General features: G+C 54.3%; 2 long non-coding RNA genes across 2 annotated transcripts; both read left to right on the forward strand.

Moving 5' to 3' along the window:
• The first annotated feature begins 9,032 nt into the window (after positions 1-9,032).
• LOC140680602 (uncharacterized) lies at positions 9,033-10,406 on the forward strand. The gene is made up of 2 exons (XR_012051953.1): positions 9,033-9,140; positions 9,561-10,406. It is a non-coding gene; the product is annotated as an uncharacterized lncRNA (long non-coding RNA).
• Positions 10,407-12,715: 2,309 nt separating this feature from the next.
• On the forward strand, positions 12,716-13,306 carry LOC140680571 (uncharacterized). The gene is made up of 2 exons (XR_012051902.1): positions 12,716-12,915; positions 13,061-13,306. It is a non-coding gene; the product is annotated as an uncharacterized lncRNA (long non-coding RNA).
• Positions 13,307-15,192: the final 1,886 nt, after the last annotated feature.

Consider the following 15,192-nt stretch of genomic DNA (forward strand, 5'->3'; position numbering starts at 1 on the left):
TCGGGACAACCCTCCCACCCCGTTCACTGGAGGGACCTCCTTGTACTGCCAGTGCCGGGGCCATAGGGCTTGGGGTAGGATTGTGCAGTCTGCTCCTGTGTCTGCCCAAAACTGAAGCCCTATTACGTGGGGGTCCCGACTGCCATAGAGGCGGCATGTCCCCCAAACTTTCGGGGGTTCCTTCCCTATTTTCAGGGCCAGGGCCACCCAGGGGTCCCGACTTGGGCTGCCCCCTGTTGACCCTGTGGCACAGGCGCTGCTTGCGGTGGCGGTGGGTACGAAGGCGCCGCAGGCTGTGCTGTGAGACTCGTTGGCAAGGGTATGAAGTTGGCTGCTTCCTGTGGGAGAATGGGGTACGAGGGCTCCCCGCCCCATTGGGGGTTGGCATGGATGGGCGGCCTCATATTCGCAGCGGGAGGAGGCTGGGTGCGGCCCGCAGGCCCCCTCCCTTTTCCGTTTCCCTGGAGCCGGGACCTGCATTCCCTAGCAAGATGTCCCTTCCTCCCGCAACCCCAGCAGGATCCCCGCGGGCGTGTTTGGGGTGGAGGCGCTGCGGCAGGCCGCCGTGCTGGCTGGGGGCAGCTCACCGCGATGTGACCCGCCTCCCCGCACTTGAAACACGCCATGGCATTGGTCAGGGTGTGGACGGCTGCCTGAATGGGCATCAGGTGTTCCTCCCTCACTACGTGTCTGATCATGTCAGCCAGGCTAGCTCCGGCTGGCAGGGAGCGTAAAATATCCTTGGTAATGGAGTTGCATTGCTGGCGCAGGCAGTCGGCTACCACGGGGCCCTTTGCCTCTGCCGGCAGGGTGGAGGAGTCTATCGCTGCCTGCAGGCGATCTACGAACTGTGTGAAGCTTTCGCTCTCTGCCTGCCTCACGGTGGACCACGGTGCCGGCTTAGCCACGACTCGGGAGGCTGCGCGGATAGCCTCTCTGGCAGCCCGAGTGGTCGCCCTGACCTCCTCAGCCTGCATCTGCGCAGCTTGTTGTTGCGGCGTGATCATATCATCATGTTTTCCTATCAGTCTGGATAAGCTCGATCTGTGTAGGGGCTGCCTCGCGCCAGACGCTTGGGCTAACTGCTTCCTACAATTATCCTCCCACTCCTGTCTGAAGACAATCATTCCCGCACCATCAAGTATCATGCGCTCTATTCGTTCGATATCAAAGGGAAGCAAGTCATCGTTGCTAAAAAGACCATTGATTAATGTGGTGACTATGGCCGAGTTGATCCCTTTTTCTGCGATGGCTTTGACAATTGACTGTATATCCTTTGGGTTTATCGGGGTATATACCCTTTGTTGGTTTCCTTCCGGACCGGCGAGCCTCACCGGGAAGGCTTGTATGGCGGCCGCTGGGGACCATTCAGCACAGGCTATCTTTATTTTCCCCCAGTCAGTAAACTGGGCTGGTTCGCATTGTAGTTGTTTTTCGGCGCGGCTTAGAACTTTACTCGGTTTTGTTTCAAACTGTGCTGGCTCCGTTTCGTCCGTCTCGGAGTCATAGCCAGCCTCCGTCAGCTCCTCTGAGCTGGTGGAGCTGTCGCTGGTCTCCGAGCCGGAAGACGAGTGCCAGTGCACTTCCGGGGCTCCGCGCTGTTTTGTCCGGCCCCGAGCTCGCTCCTCCCCGTGGGGGTGGTTCCGCTCCCGCCCCCCCGGCTCGCCGCGCCTCCCGCGGGGGGTAGTTTCTCCCTTATATGGTGGCGGCGCCTGGCGCGGCCGCTGGTTGGCTCTGCGCTCCGTGCCGCTCTCCGCCCCTTTCTCCCGCGCACGCGCATCCCCGAGATCGCGCACTTCCCGGGTTTTCGCGCCGAGACTACCCGGGCCCCGCCCCTCTCTACGGCTCCCGGCGCCATTTTCAAGGGGATAAGGAGGCGGCATGGCAGCCACGTTCTCCCGAGCCGCGGTTTCTGCGTCTCGGGCTTCTTTCGCCAGCCCTTGCCAGAAGCGCTCCGCGTGCCGTTGTGTCTCCGACAACTGATCGCGGGCCGGTGGCGGCGGCGGGACGGAGGAATTTGCGGTCTCTCGGGGGGTTCGAGCGGTGGGGGTTTTTTGGGGGTTTTCCGCGGCGGGGGTGTCTCGGGGGGTTTCTGTGGCGGGGGGTGGGCTCTGATCTGGGGGAGGGGGTGTCGCGCTGAGCCCCCCCAGGTCCCCGCCACCGGGCGAATCACTCTCAGGGGCAGTCTGCGTTCCCGCTCCCACACCGAGTTTGGGAGTAACTAATAAACACGTACGCGCCGCGCTCCATGTCTCCTGCTCTTCTATTGCTTTGCGTAGGGCTTTCTCTACCTTGCCTCATGCCTTAAGGTTTTTGCCACTGACTGAGGATTTTGTGTCCTCGGCTAGCGCGGCAGTGCATTTTTCCCATTGTTCCGGATGTAACACATCCACAGGGCGCTCAATTGCCCCAAGCTCAAGCAATCTCGCTATGGCAAGATGAAAATCCTTGAGCTTACACCCAATACCCCACTGCGTATGAATGGCACTTACGATCCTTGCTATTGCGTCCATGACGCTCGCGGATCCCGGGGACGTCTCCCCTACGCCTAGATACGGTTTGACCGTTCCGGCCGCTGCTCCCGTCCTGGTGTATCCCGTCCGCCGGGGGAATTTTTCCTTTTTTTCTTCTTTTCTCCCGGGTTTCGGCACCAGTATGTTGCCTTTATAAAGGGCAACCAGCGACCTGGTTCAGGTGGCAGCACGGCGGCCTGGCCTCTCCAGGCCGCTCGGGCTAATCAACACACGCAGATACCAATGTGGCAGACGGTCGAAAAGCCTTTATTATCCTATCTCGTGGGTTTAAATAGTCTTGGGGGTTTTTGCTACGTCAGAGGGGGGTTGGGGGGTCTCAGGGTTTAGTTGGGAGTGGAAATTTACCGGGGCAGGTGTGGCTACATGCTTCTGGGGCTTCTGGGGTTAATAGATAACGTGGGGAAGGGAGAAGGGGAGGGGTCTATCTTTCCGTAACATCCCGTGATCTTCCGCTCGCCTGTCCCTTACCTACCACAGATTTGCTGGCACAGAAAGCCAAAATTTGGAAGATTCTGGGTTCTGGCTCCAGCACCATCCAGATCTGCTGTTTGCTGGGACCACCAGTGCACAGATTAGGAAATTTTTTGGTGCCAGAACAACCAAAGTCCAGTAATTTGCTGGCACAGAAACCCAAAAGCCAGAAATTTCCAATCCTGAAACCAGCCAGGTGTGGTGTTTGCTGGGACCACCAGTGCCCAGCTTTGGAAGCTTCTTGGTGTCTTCACAGCCCAAGTGTAGCAATTTGGTTTTCAGCTACCTGAGGAAGAGAAGGCTCCGCTCAGACTGTGGCTTTCCTTTTTCTTGGAACTGTTTAACCCAGCTCTGGACAGAAAACCCAGAAAAACACCGGCAGCTCACACCTGTGGCCCACCGAGGTCTGGGACCCTGCATTCCAGGGCCAGAGGGACTGAGAAGAGACCTAGTGAGCCAACTACAACCCACAAAAAGGACTTTCTGAATTGCCATCTCTTCAGAACTGAGAGGGGTTTTATTTCATATTATTCATGCTTGTGAATACTTTACTTGATAAATAAACTGTTTTTTTTCATTTTTCTCCAGGGAAGTCTTCTCCTGAAATAGTAGGGGGAGGGGCCACTTGAACTTGATTTGTAGACGGACTCCTTTTGGAGGTTTCCTCACAACATTTGCCCTAAACCAGGACAAACAGTCACAATTGTGCCACTTCACCAGTGGCACAACTCCCCAGACCCCCAGGAAAAGAAAGGACATGTAACATTCTCCAAACATTTGGCCTGCTTTGCTGCAAAATACATGCTGCACACACAGTGCAGTGTGGAAAGCCAAGACAAGCTGCAGTAGGTGGCAAATCTTGGGACAGAAGCTCGACCTTGTTCTCCATGAGAGGTTCTTGACAAGAGCAGACAGGAGAAGATTCCTGGAAAAGTGCAACAGCTTTCCAGAAGTGAAATGAAGATGAAAGAAATTATCAAAAATGTTTTCCTCTTTATTTCTATGCTCCCCTCTTCCATGTTGCACGACTTCTCCATGATGTGAATTCCAACTGAATCTCACCTCTAAGATGGGTCACTTAGCAAGTTATAAACACTCTAAAATACCATGAGCTACACACAGTTTTCCTTCCCCTGTTTTTACTGGAAAGCAACGCTGGAGACATAAGTGCAGTGCTTGGGTCACGTATGAATCCTACACCAAGGGAATGTGCCCCAATAGTGTTTGAACCTCAGCAAGGACAATGCACAGCAGCGACACAGCGGAGGGGATTCCTCTGCCAGTGTGCAGGAGTCAGGACTCTGGATCTGGGCTCAACACTGCAAAGTTCCCGTGTTTGGACAGAGGAAGGAGCTGTCCCCGGGGCGCGTGGGGCTCGGCCGTTGGGTAAGCGGGGAACGGACACGTGGACAAACGGCCTCGGTGCTTCAGTTGCAGAGGCAGCAGCGGCGGCGGCGGCAGCAGCGGCGGCAGCAGCGGCAGCAAAAGCAGTTTTTCTCTTCTTTCTCTTTCTCTTCTTTCTCTCCGGCTGTGGGACACCTTCCTCTCGGTGTCCCTCACCCGCTGTCCCTCCCCTCTCCCCGCCTCCTTCTCCCCCATGCCGGGCCGGGCCATGCCCCCGGCCCGCCCCCGGCCCCGGGCGGGGCTGCCCCGTCCCCGCCCCCGCCCGCCCCGCCGCGGTCTCGCCTCCGCCCGGCTCTGGGCGTGCTGGCGGTGGCGCTGCTGGGCGGGCATCAGTGCCTGGGGCTGGGCCCTTTGGCTCCGCCTGGCCCGAGCCCGGCCCCGGCCCCAGCTCCGGCTCCTCCCGGGCCCCGCGGAGGACACACGCGGCACGGCCGCGCCCGCCGCCTCCGCCGCGGCTTCCCCGGCCCGAGCTCCGCTGCTCAGCAGCGCGGCCGCCGGCCCCGAGCCTCCCGTGTCCCGTTCCCGAGACCGAAGGCCTGGGGATGGCCGGCCCGAGGCGGTTGAGGGGCGCTCGGGGGCCGCTCCTGGCCCCGGGCCGAGCGCTGACAGCCGCGTCCCGCCCGCAGGGAAGGCGCAGGAGGCGCTGCAGCAGCGCTACCGAGTGGGTTCGCTGCCGGGGCGCGGCGGCTTCGGCAGCGTCTTCGCAGCCACGCGGCTCTCGGACGGTGCCCCGGTGAGCGGCGGGGCCAGCGGCGGGCGCAGGAGGAGTAGGAGGAGGAGGAGGAGGCGGAGGAGGAGGAGGAGGAGGAGGAGGATAGAGGAGGATGGAGGAGGAAGAGAAGGAGGAGGAAGAGAAGGAGGAGGAGGAGGAGGAGGCGGAGGGGGAGGAAGAGAAGGAGGAGGAGGAGGAGGCAGAGGAGGAGGAAGAGAAGGAGGAGGAGGAGGTGGCGGAGGAGGAGGAGGAGAAGGGAGGAGGAGGATGGGGCTCGGCAGGGCGGGCGGCGAGCTGAACCCGGTGGTGCCTTTGGTTTGCAGGTGGCCATCAAAAGGGTGCCACGGAACCGCGTCCGGCACTGGGACGAGCTGGTGAGTGAGCGGGGCCAGCGGGAACAGCCGGGCCGTGCCGGGCGGGGATGAGGCGAGGCCCGGCATGGGGGAAGCCACCAGGACCCCTCGATGGGGAGCGGGCGTGGGGCCAGCGCAGGGCGCAGAGCATCCCGGGCTGGCTGAGGGGTTCCCCAGCCCTGGCAGGACATCAGTCCCACTGGTGGCACCGTGGTCCTCCCGCAGCCCGACGGCACCAGCGCACCTCTGGAGATCGTCCTGCTGGACAAGGTGTCCACTGGCTTCTCTGGTGTGGTCCAGCTGCTGGAGTGGCTTGAGCTCCCCAACAACATCGTGATGGTGCTGGAGCGGCCGGAGCGGTCTCAGGACCTCCTGCATTTCATTCGGGCACGGAGGTTCCTGTCTGAAGAGGTGGCACGGCAGCTGTTCTGTCAGGTGCTGGAGGCCGTGCGGCACTGCACCAGCCAAGGGGTCCTGCACCGCGACATCAAACCAGAGAACATCCTGGTTGACCTGGCCACTGGCCAGGCAAAATTGATCGACTTTGGCTGTGGCACCTACCTGCAAGACACAGCCTACACTCACTTTGCAGGTGAGCCCGGGCAGGGGTGTGCTCCCGGTCCCGCCATCTCATGGCCCAACATCTCACAGGCCAAGCTGGGTGTGGCAGCGAGGATTCTCCCTTTTGCTGCCAGTCAGGGTACTGAGCCTTCCCCTGAGTTTCTATTGAGCGGGGCTGGGTGGGGAGGCATCTTCCAGCTCCACTGGCAGCCTTTGCCCACCACTCTGCCTGGGGCTGGGGTTGGAGGCAGCAGCAGCCAGCCCGACAAAAGCACCCGTGGGTGGGGGTAGCATAGGAGGGAGCCAGAACCAGTGCACCAGCCAGTTTGGTGTGCAGGTGAGAGGAAGGGCTTGGGCTGCTCCACTCACCTTGTTTGCCTTGGCTTCATAATATTTTTAGGGCACTGCAGGCAGGGAGGATAAGGAGATGATTTTTCCCCCAGCCCTGAGTGGGTTTTTGCCTTGCATGTCACGGTCAGGCCTTGCCGGGGCTTCTGCTGCCCTCTTCCAACACCAGTGGCTTCTTGTCCAGCCCTGAGTTTGTACACATGTCCCAGGTGCTGGCGAGAGTGCAGCAGTCACCCCGTGTGCCACTGGGGCGGCCCCTGCACGCCCAGGGATGCTGGGGCCAGGCTCTGGAAGCAGCAGCAGCATCCCCCTGATGAACTCCATCTGTATTCCATAGGAACACTGTCATACAGCCCCCCAGAATGGACCCACTTGGGCTGGTACCATGGCGAGGCAGCAACGATCTGGTCCCTGGGCATCCTGCTGCACCAGATGGTCTGCGGGCAGCACCCTTTCAGGAGGGGCCGGAAGATCAGCTGGGACCATCAGCTCTCGCTGCCACAGCGGCTCTCTCCAGGTGGATCCTCATCTCTGGCCACGGGGGAATACCAGTGCTGGGAGACAGCAGCAGCTCGTGAGCATCTCGCTCTGGCAGCCGCTGAGGAGGTGCCACATGTCCTGCTCTCCTGCTCTCCTCCACAACAGGGAATTGATGGGAAAGTTTAGGCACAGCTCTGAGCACAAAAGCAGCATGGCCTGGGCATGGGAAGAGTGGGGCAAAGCAGACAGGAGCCTTCTCTAGCTGACCGGTGGTTTCTTGTTTCTCTGCCCAGAGTGCCAAGTTCTTATCAGGTGGTGTTTATCCATGCATTTCTTGGACAGACCTTCATTAGAAGACCTGTTCTATGATCCTTGGATACAGGATATTCACCTGCCATAGAAAAAGGGAGAGAGCCACATGCACACTTTGCTCCAGGGCCCTGGTAAGTTACAGGTCCACACACGCCCTGGCAATCAGAAGCAAGGAAACCCAGACTTTTTTCCCTGCCTGTATCAATGCACTGGGATTGTTGGGTGGGAACACGCAGCCCTTGTGCTGGAGCTGAGCTGCTCTGCCCAGCACTGGTGGCTGCCATCCGAGCTGGTTTTGCTTGTCCTGCTTCCCTGACAGCTGGGGCCCTGGGCAGAGCCCTGACAGCCTGGTCTGACCCCCAGGGAAGGAGAAGGAGTCCTTGGAGAAGCTGTACCAGGCGGGGCTGCTGCTGCTGCTGGAGACAGCAACGACAACATCAAGGATGACAACCTCTTCCTCAACCTGGCCACTGGCAGCTGAAGATGATGGACTTGTGGCACCGTCTTCAAAGCCAGGCTCCACAGCGAATTCGCAGATGAGTCCACAGCTGGGGAAATGCTCCCAGATTTGGGCATTGCTCAGACTGGCTGGGAACAAAAGTTTCTCCCTTTGCTGGGGCAGATGCAACTTCAGTCGCTGCCCAGCTGCTTTTTGGCAGGGCTGGGGGCATGGCCTGGGGTGGATACAAGATGGGAGTTGGCTCCTGGCCCTGCCAACAGCCCCCAGCACCCAGCATGGCCTGGGCTGAGGCTGGGGCTGGGGCTGGGGCAGCCAGCCCGGCACAGAGAAACCCCCATGGCAGGAGCAGAGGTGGGACTCCAGAACCTGTGCAGGGGCTGCTTTGCTTTGCGGGCAAGGAAGGGCTTGGGCTGCTCCACTGCCCTTGTTTGCTTTGGGATCACTGTTATTTTGGGGGGCAGTGTAGGAGGGAAGAGAGAAAGTGTGGCCTTCTCTCCCCCATGGGTGGGATTTTCCCTAGCATGTAGGGGTTGGGCCTTCCTCAGACCTCTGACAGAGATAAGAGTTTTTTTCTTGTTTCCCCTTGTCTCTAATCTCTTTTCAACAGTTTGTTGTTTGTTTTTCTAGAGGAAGCGTTCTATGTAAGGTCCAGTCGGGATTGGGAAGTGCCTGGGAGCAGCTGCAGCGTGGATGGGCCGTGCCCTTGGAGAAGGCTGAGGGCATCGTTTGGGACCAGCTTTTCTCCCAGCGGAGGATGGCGTGAGGTGAGTCCCCGTCTGCTTGGCATGGTGGGATCAGAGCTTTTGGGAGACAGCAACAAGCACAAGGAGGCTCCTGCTCTGGGCAGCTGCTGAGGGGCTGGATGTGCTGTGGCTGGCTGCAGGCTGGGAATGTCCTGCCCTCCTGCTCTGCTCCCAAAGGCAGCAGTGATGGGCAGCTCTGGGCACAGCTCTGGGCACGGCCAGCATGGCCTGGGCTCTGTGGGCAGCTGGGACAAGGGGACAGCAGCCTTCAGCTGACGGGCGCTTTCTGGTTTCTCTCCTTGCAGCCGGGCTCTGCGGGTGCTGAGGCTGCTCTGGGCTCTGCCAGGGCTCTGCTGGGCTCTGCCCTGGGCACAGCTGGGCTGGCTCTGCCCTCACATTGCTCTGACAGCTTTGCATCAGACGAGCCCGTTGGAGCACAGTGCCTGAGCTTTCTGCTTTGGCAGGTGAGTGAGACTCCCCTGCAGGCCAGGAGATTGCAGCTGGGGACACACATCCAATTGGCAAGGACCCAAACTCCCCATAGTCCCAGCTGAACCCCTGGATCTCCGCAGGAACGCCTGGATCTCCACTATTCATTCTTCATTTCTTTTTGGCTGGAATTGTGCAGTTGCATCTTTTTCCTCCTCTAGAAGTGCCATGAGTGGCCAAAGCTGGCAAGTGAGCCGTGTTCCTGAGGCAGTGCAGTCTGGAGCTGATGGATGGAGAATTGCCCTTCCCACTTCCAAAGCAGAGCAAAAAGCCGTAAGTGGGATTTTTCATCCGTAAGAAACCCCTGACAATTTCAGAGGGAATGTGCAGCTCATTCCCAGAGTGAGAAGGAAGGTCATCTTCTAAAGGATTTGGGGTTTGACAGAGTTGAGATTCCCAGTCCTGCCTGGAGCTGGAAGGGCCCCAATCAATTTCCTATTGCTTCGACCACAATTTAAAATAACAATGTTGGAAACAAACCCCAACAACTGTAAAAAAGGCTGCTGAGGTCAGTAAGATGGATCCATGCCATCAGCACATTTACAATGTAAATAAGTGAGTTCTCTTTTTAAAAAGATCATTTACCTCTTAATGCAAAGTTACAGAAGTTGTTTCACTAACACTTGGATTTTATTTGTATCTTTTACAATTCATCTAATTGTATTTTTTTTTCCTTTTTTTTTCTTTAAGCAGAGGTCCTGGCCCTCTTCCAGCCAAAAGGGAAAGGGCCCCACCAAGCCTTGTTACCCACAGACAACATGGTAAAGCTGAACACTAAAGGACCTTGGGGGCATTATTCTGGAATTAAAAAGTTGCCAGCTCCATGGACAACAGAATTATTGTTCCTAACCTGAATGACATTGAGCAAAAAGAATGAAGAACGGTGTCACTAAAGTACTACTGACGTTTGCCAAAACACCTCCAGAGTTTCACCAAGGGATCAGTCATCAAAATGTTTTGGAAATTTAAAGACCAAGGTAGCCAAAGCACACAGTGTCACTAATTGCTGGGTATGTTCTCAGCTGAAGTTGGGAGGAATGGGGTTCCCTTGGAGGGCCCACCCTGTGGGGTGGCCAGAACTCTGTCAATGGGCTCTGCCTCGTAACGGAGTCAATGAAGGGACAGTTACAGAAACCTGTGCTGTGGGACACGGGAATACAACGATCCGTGTGACAGGATTCACTCAGATTTCCCCTCAGGAGAAACCAAACCCTGTTACAGTTATAGAGGCTACAGTGTCAGAAGATTTCTGTGCTTTACCATCACTCCCAATGTCAGTAGAACTTGGGGTGCTGCAGCTGGTCTGTGTCAGTGTCACACCGCTCCCAGCTGCAGGGCCCCCATTTAGGGTCCTTCAGCAACGACCACACTAAAGACTTAGGGCCCAGAGAACATTTTCCACCCAAAGAGTGCCTTGGGTTTCCGAAAGCAAAGGATTCTGGTTCACCCTGTGCCCCATGTGCGCTGCCCCATCCCGTGGAGTTGACATGAATGAGCTGAATGGATTATTAGAAGAGGTAGTAAATGATACTCTTAAAATGTCCAATAGCGCATTGGATTATTAGAAGAGGTAGTAAATGATACTGTTGAAATGCCCATTAGCACATCCTATGAGCTCCAACAAACACAAATGGGGACTCCAGAGAACCGCATGGCCTTGGATTATCTGCTTGCTGGCCAAGGAGGTACCTGGGCTATCAGGGGACGGGGATGTTGCACTGCTAGCAGTGATGGGTTTGAAGGCCAACAGTCAGGAATCACCTTGACAGAAAGAGCAGTAGAAGAGTGGCAGAAAGAAGAAAATTCTTCTTGGTGGGATTGGCTTCATGGCTGCCGAATTAGAGGCTGCTGTGAAATGCATTGGTGGCAGGGCCTGTCATCATTGCAGTGTGTGCACTTGGTGAGTTGCTGTGACACTTTGTGCTGGGAAGTGGAGTATTGAGACCTTTCTTAAAAGAGACAGTCTCAAGAAAAGAGAGGCTTTTGATAAACAACAGAGAATAGCAACTATTTAGGCATGTTTTAAAAGGAAGGTGAATAGCTCTGAGTAATGAAGTTAAACTGCACTTAATTGTAGAACAAGAGGAGATGCCTTTATGCCTAATACCTAAATCTAAGCTGTGTTACTGAAAGAATTATTACAAAGGTTGTAGTTGATTGTAGGTCTCAGGACCGATCAAAGTACCAAGGCCTGAACAGTTTGTGATCAGGGCCTGAACAGGCCCTGAGGCAAAGCTCACCTCTAGATGAACCTTCCAAGCAAATGTTGTATTTGTATCCACTCATTAAGGAAGCATGATTAACAACACGATCAATGCATGTGTTCCTTGATAAAACACGGATTTATCTTTCTGTATTTAGAAACAGACAAGGCCCCATCTGGCCTTGTTTGGGGGTGAAGGATCAAAGTCAACTCCCTTGGTTCCTCCTTCAGCCCTGGCCAGGCTTTGGGAGAAAGCAGTCAGGAGAATGAAAGCAGATGTTCTCGCAGTGGCAGTGATGCCAGCTTGTTTGTTTAACAGTGTAAAAGCTGGGTCCTCTCACAGCTTTGGGCTTGGAGCCTCATTGCTTGCAGAGGTGGAGGCACCTGCAGGAATTCCCAGTGTCTGGGAGTGGCTCTCCAGTCCTTGGCTTCCCCCAGCTGATGTGTGGCTGTGGATGATGGTAAAGCCTGAGGCTAACTGGTGATGGATCTTTCCTTAATCACTCCAGGCAATCTCTGGTAGCAATGACTGGATGCATTGCTGAGCTTCTTTTGTAATGCTTTGCTAATGATGATGTGCTTTGCTGAGCTTATCCTTTTGTAATTCTTTGCAGCTGTGCATGATAATAAATGACACAATTCCTTCAGTTGGTGTCTGTGTCTTTGGTGCTGACCCTGCCCACTGGTGAAACAGAGCCCCCTCCAGCCTAGAGTGTTACCTGGAAAGACAAAACCCATCACTCCAAATGTCCCCCCTTCCTCCTTGTTCCCCCCACTTTATACCCTGAGCGTGATGCCTGCCCTATGGTCTGGGGTATCCCCGGGGTCAGTGGGGGTCACCTGTCCTGGCTGTGTCCCCTCCCAAGCTCCCCCGCAGCCCCAGCCCCTCTCCAGCGTGGCTTCCTTTCTCCCTCCCTCCCTCCCTTCTTTCCTCCCTCCCTCCCTTCCTTTCTCCCTTTCTCCCTTTCTCCCTTCCTTCCTTCCTTCCTTTCTCCCTTCCTTCCTTCCTTCCTTCCTTCCTTCCTTCCTTCCTTCCTTCCTTCCTTCCTTCCTTCCTTCCTTCCTTCCTTCCTTCCTTCCTTCCTTCCTTCCTTCCTTCCTTCCTTCCTTCCTTCCTTCCTTCCTTCCTTCCTTCCTTCCTTCCTTCCTTCCTTCCTTCCTTCCTTCCTTCCTTCCTTCCTTCCTTCCTTCCCTTTCTCTTTCTCTTTCTCTTTCTCTTTCTCTTTCTCTTTCTCTTTCTCTTTCTCTTTCTCTTTCTCTTTCTCTTTCTCTTTCTCTTTCTCTTTCTCTTTCTCTTTCTCTTTCTCTTTCTCTTTCTCTTTCTCTTTCTCTTTCTTTCCCTTTCCCTTCCCCTTCCCCTTCCCCTTCCCCTTCCCCTTCCCCTTCCCCTTCCCCTTCCCCTTCCCCTTCCCTTCCCTTCCCTTCCCTTCCCTTCCCTTCCCTTCCCTTCCCTTCCCTTCCCTTCCCTTCCCTTCCCTTCCCTTCCCTTCCCTTCCCTTCCCTTCCCTTCCCTTCCCTTCCCTTCCCTTCCCTTCCCTTCCCTTCCCTTCCCTTCCCTTCCCTTCCCTTCCCTTCCCTTCCCTTCCCTTCCCTTCCCTTCCCTTCCCTTCCCTTCCCTTCCCTTCCCTTTCTTTCCTTCTTTCCCCAGATAAAACTCACTTTCAGATCTGATCATCTTTTATTCCTTTCCTCCTTCTCCCTTCTAGACTCTTTACAGTTTGTCCCTAGACATCTTGTTGAAAAGCTTCAGAACAACAGGAGTGGTGTCACAGGCAGAGGATGGGGATCAGCCTCTGAGTCTTGCCTACCCTCTTCTACCGCTTTTCTCCTTTCCTACAGCCCAAAGTGAGAATTCTAATTTTTGGCAACAGTATCTCGTTGATTTCTATAGTCTGACATTTTCCTTATCCCTTAATTCTTTGCCTGAGTTCTGCTGCTGCACCACACAAGCTCCCTTTATCGCTGAGCATTCTCCACTTGTCTCTATCAGATGTCAAGCTATTGATTCGGAGGTGATGTCAAGGTCATTTGGGATTCTGACACTTTCCTTGAGAGTTCTCCTTGGGAATGCTTGGAGATTTTGGTGACTTTTGGCCAGACACAAATGTCCTAGTTATGTTCTATTTCCTCTTGACAGCTGTACCAGGGAACAATGTTTTAATGGGAATAATTTAAATTTTTAATATGTCGGTCCCTGAATAAAGAACGTTCAAGACTGAAGAAATTCTAAACACTATCATACTTAATGCAATCCTTATCCTACCCTATCTCTTCTTTCTCTTGGATTTTGAAGAAGATCAAAGGAATGATTTATTCACAGTCTTTGTAAGTGAGCGCTAGCAGTTATGTTCAATGTGCTAATCATGTGCAGTGGCAAAGCAGAAATGGAAACTGGACTATCTGCAAATGTTTCCTCTTTTTTCCCCCATGCCTTCTGATTACTCTGTGGATGCAGCATCCCACAAAATATGTGAAGTTTACATAGAGAGCAACAGACAGAACAAGTTTCAACAAGAATTCCTTTCTTCCTGGCTGAAGTGTACAAACCCAGCAACTGTGCTCCCAACACAAGCTGCAGTTTCCATGCCTCCTGTACATGTGCTTGTGGTTTTGTGGGGCTTTTCAAAACAAACTGGGCTGAATCACACTGCAGGAGCTTCCCAGGCTGTGTCCTTGGCCAAGCCTGGAACAGCAGACTCACACCAAAACCTCTTGCCTGCAGGCAGGTAGGGACAGCAATTGTTTACTCACTTGCACGAATCACGAGGGGGTTTTCCCTTCACTTTATAGTCCCATATGGTGCTGCTTCTCCTGTTGGGCACTCTCAGCCTCTTCTCATGCACCCAAACTGCCTCCAGGAGCGCATCCTCCATCCTCTGACCCACCCCAGCCACCTTTGGGCATGAGATCCTGCTCACTCCCACTCCTGTTCCCTTCTCTGGAGCCACACTCATCCTGCCTATCACACCGTCCTGCACTTCCACCTAATTTTGTATCCTGACTTTTAATTATGGCAGGTGGGCCAGAATTTCTACACGAGAGACAGAAGAAGTGACCCAAGAGATCTCCAAGAGACACAAAAAGTGTGTCTTGCTCTGACAGTCAGCTGAAGGATTTGCTCTCCCAGTGCCTGCATATCCCAGAACACACCCCAGCCTCTCCAGGCAGTGATTTTCACACATCCCAAACCCCTCACTGTCCATTTCCAGCCCTCCCAGGAATGAGGTCCTCATGGCACTTGTACCCCAGGTACCAAGACAGACAAAACCAGCCAGCATTGACAGGTATGGTTTCGTTCCAAGGGGTAATTTCTGTTCTTTTTCTAACATCTACATCTCCAAGGATTTAATCTATACTCCTGTGGGTCTCAGATTCAGTCAAATAAAGAAATGGAGAGTTTCTAGCCAGGCAAAAGCCTGGGAAAGAGTTGGGAAAGAATGTAAATAAAAGAGCGGTGTATTTTGAATAAACCGGAGTTTTACTCTCAGCAGTCTTCTGAGTCAGTCTTCTCTTTCCCGTCCTGCCTCGACAGCGACATACTCCTGAAGCAACTGATGACCACACAAAACGTTCATTTTACAGGAGGTCCCGCTCTGCCCTTGGAATTCCTTGGAAAAAATCCACCCTCACCCAAACCTGGTCTTCCTCCTCCAGGCAGTTTTTCTTTAGTTCAAAAAAAAAAAGGTTATTTTATGGAGCCCTGGACAACTGCAGGTGAAAGTACTGCAGAGAGGGCAGCTATAAAAAAAAATGTTTTTAATATTTAAAGGACCATAAACAGAAAAAAAAAAAAAAAAAGAGAAAAACACCCCAGTTGTTCCAGTTTTCCATCAAACTGTGAGCAGCATCCTGCACCTGTGGGTACAGACCAACCTTCATTATGACAACTCTGTGAAAGTGCATTCGGGTCATTTTGTAATAGCTGTGTCACAGTTACATTATCAACAAGTACAAGCAGAAATGGATTTTTACAGCCTGGAGATTAAATTACACGCCCTCCCCTTGCTACCTCTCTCATGAAAATCCCCGTTACAAACAGCAGGTGCCTAAGAACACAAATCAAGGTGGTGTTTGGTCAGGTCTGTTGACAAATACTACCCAAATATCAACCCCAAACCTCAG

Source organism: Taeniopygia guttata, chromosome 25 (assembly GCF_048771995.1).
Source record: "Taeniopygia guttata chromosome 25, bTaeGut7.mat, whole genome shotgun sequence".
In the NCBI taxonomy this organism is placed as follows: Eukaryota; Metazoa; Chordata; class Aves; order Passeriformes; family Estrildidae; genus Taeniopygia; species Taeniopygia guttata.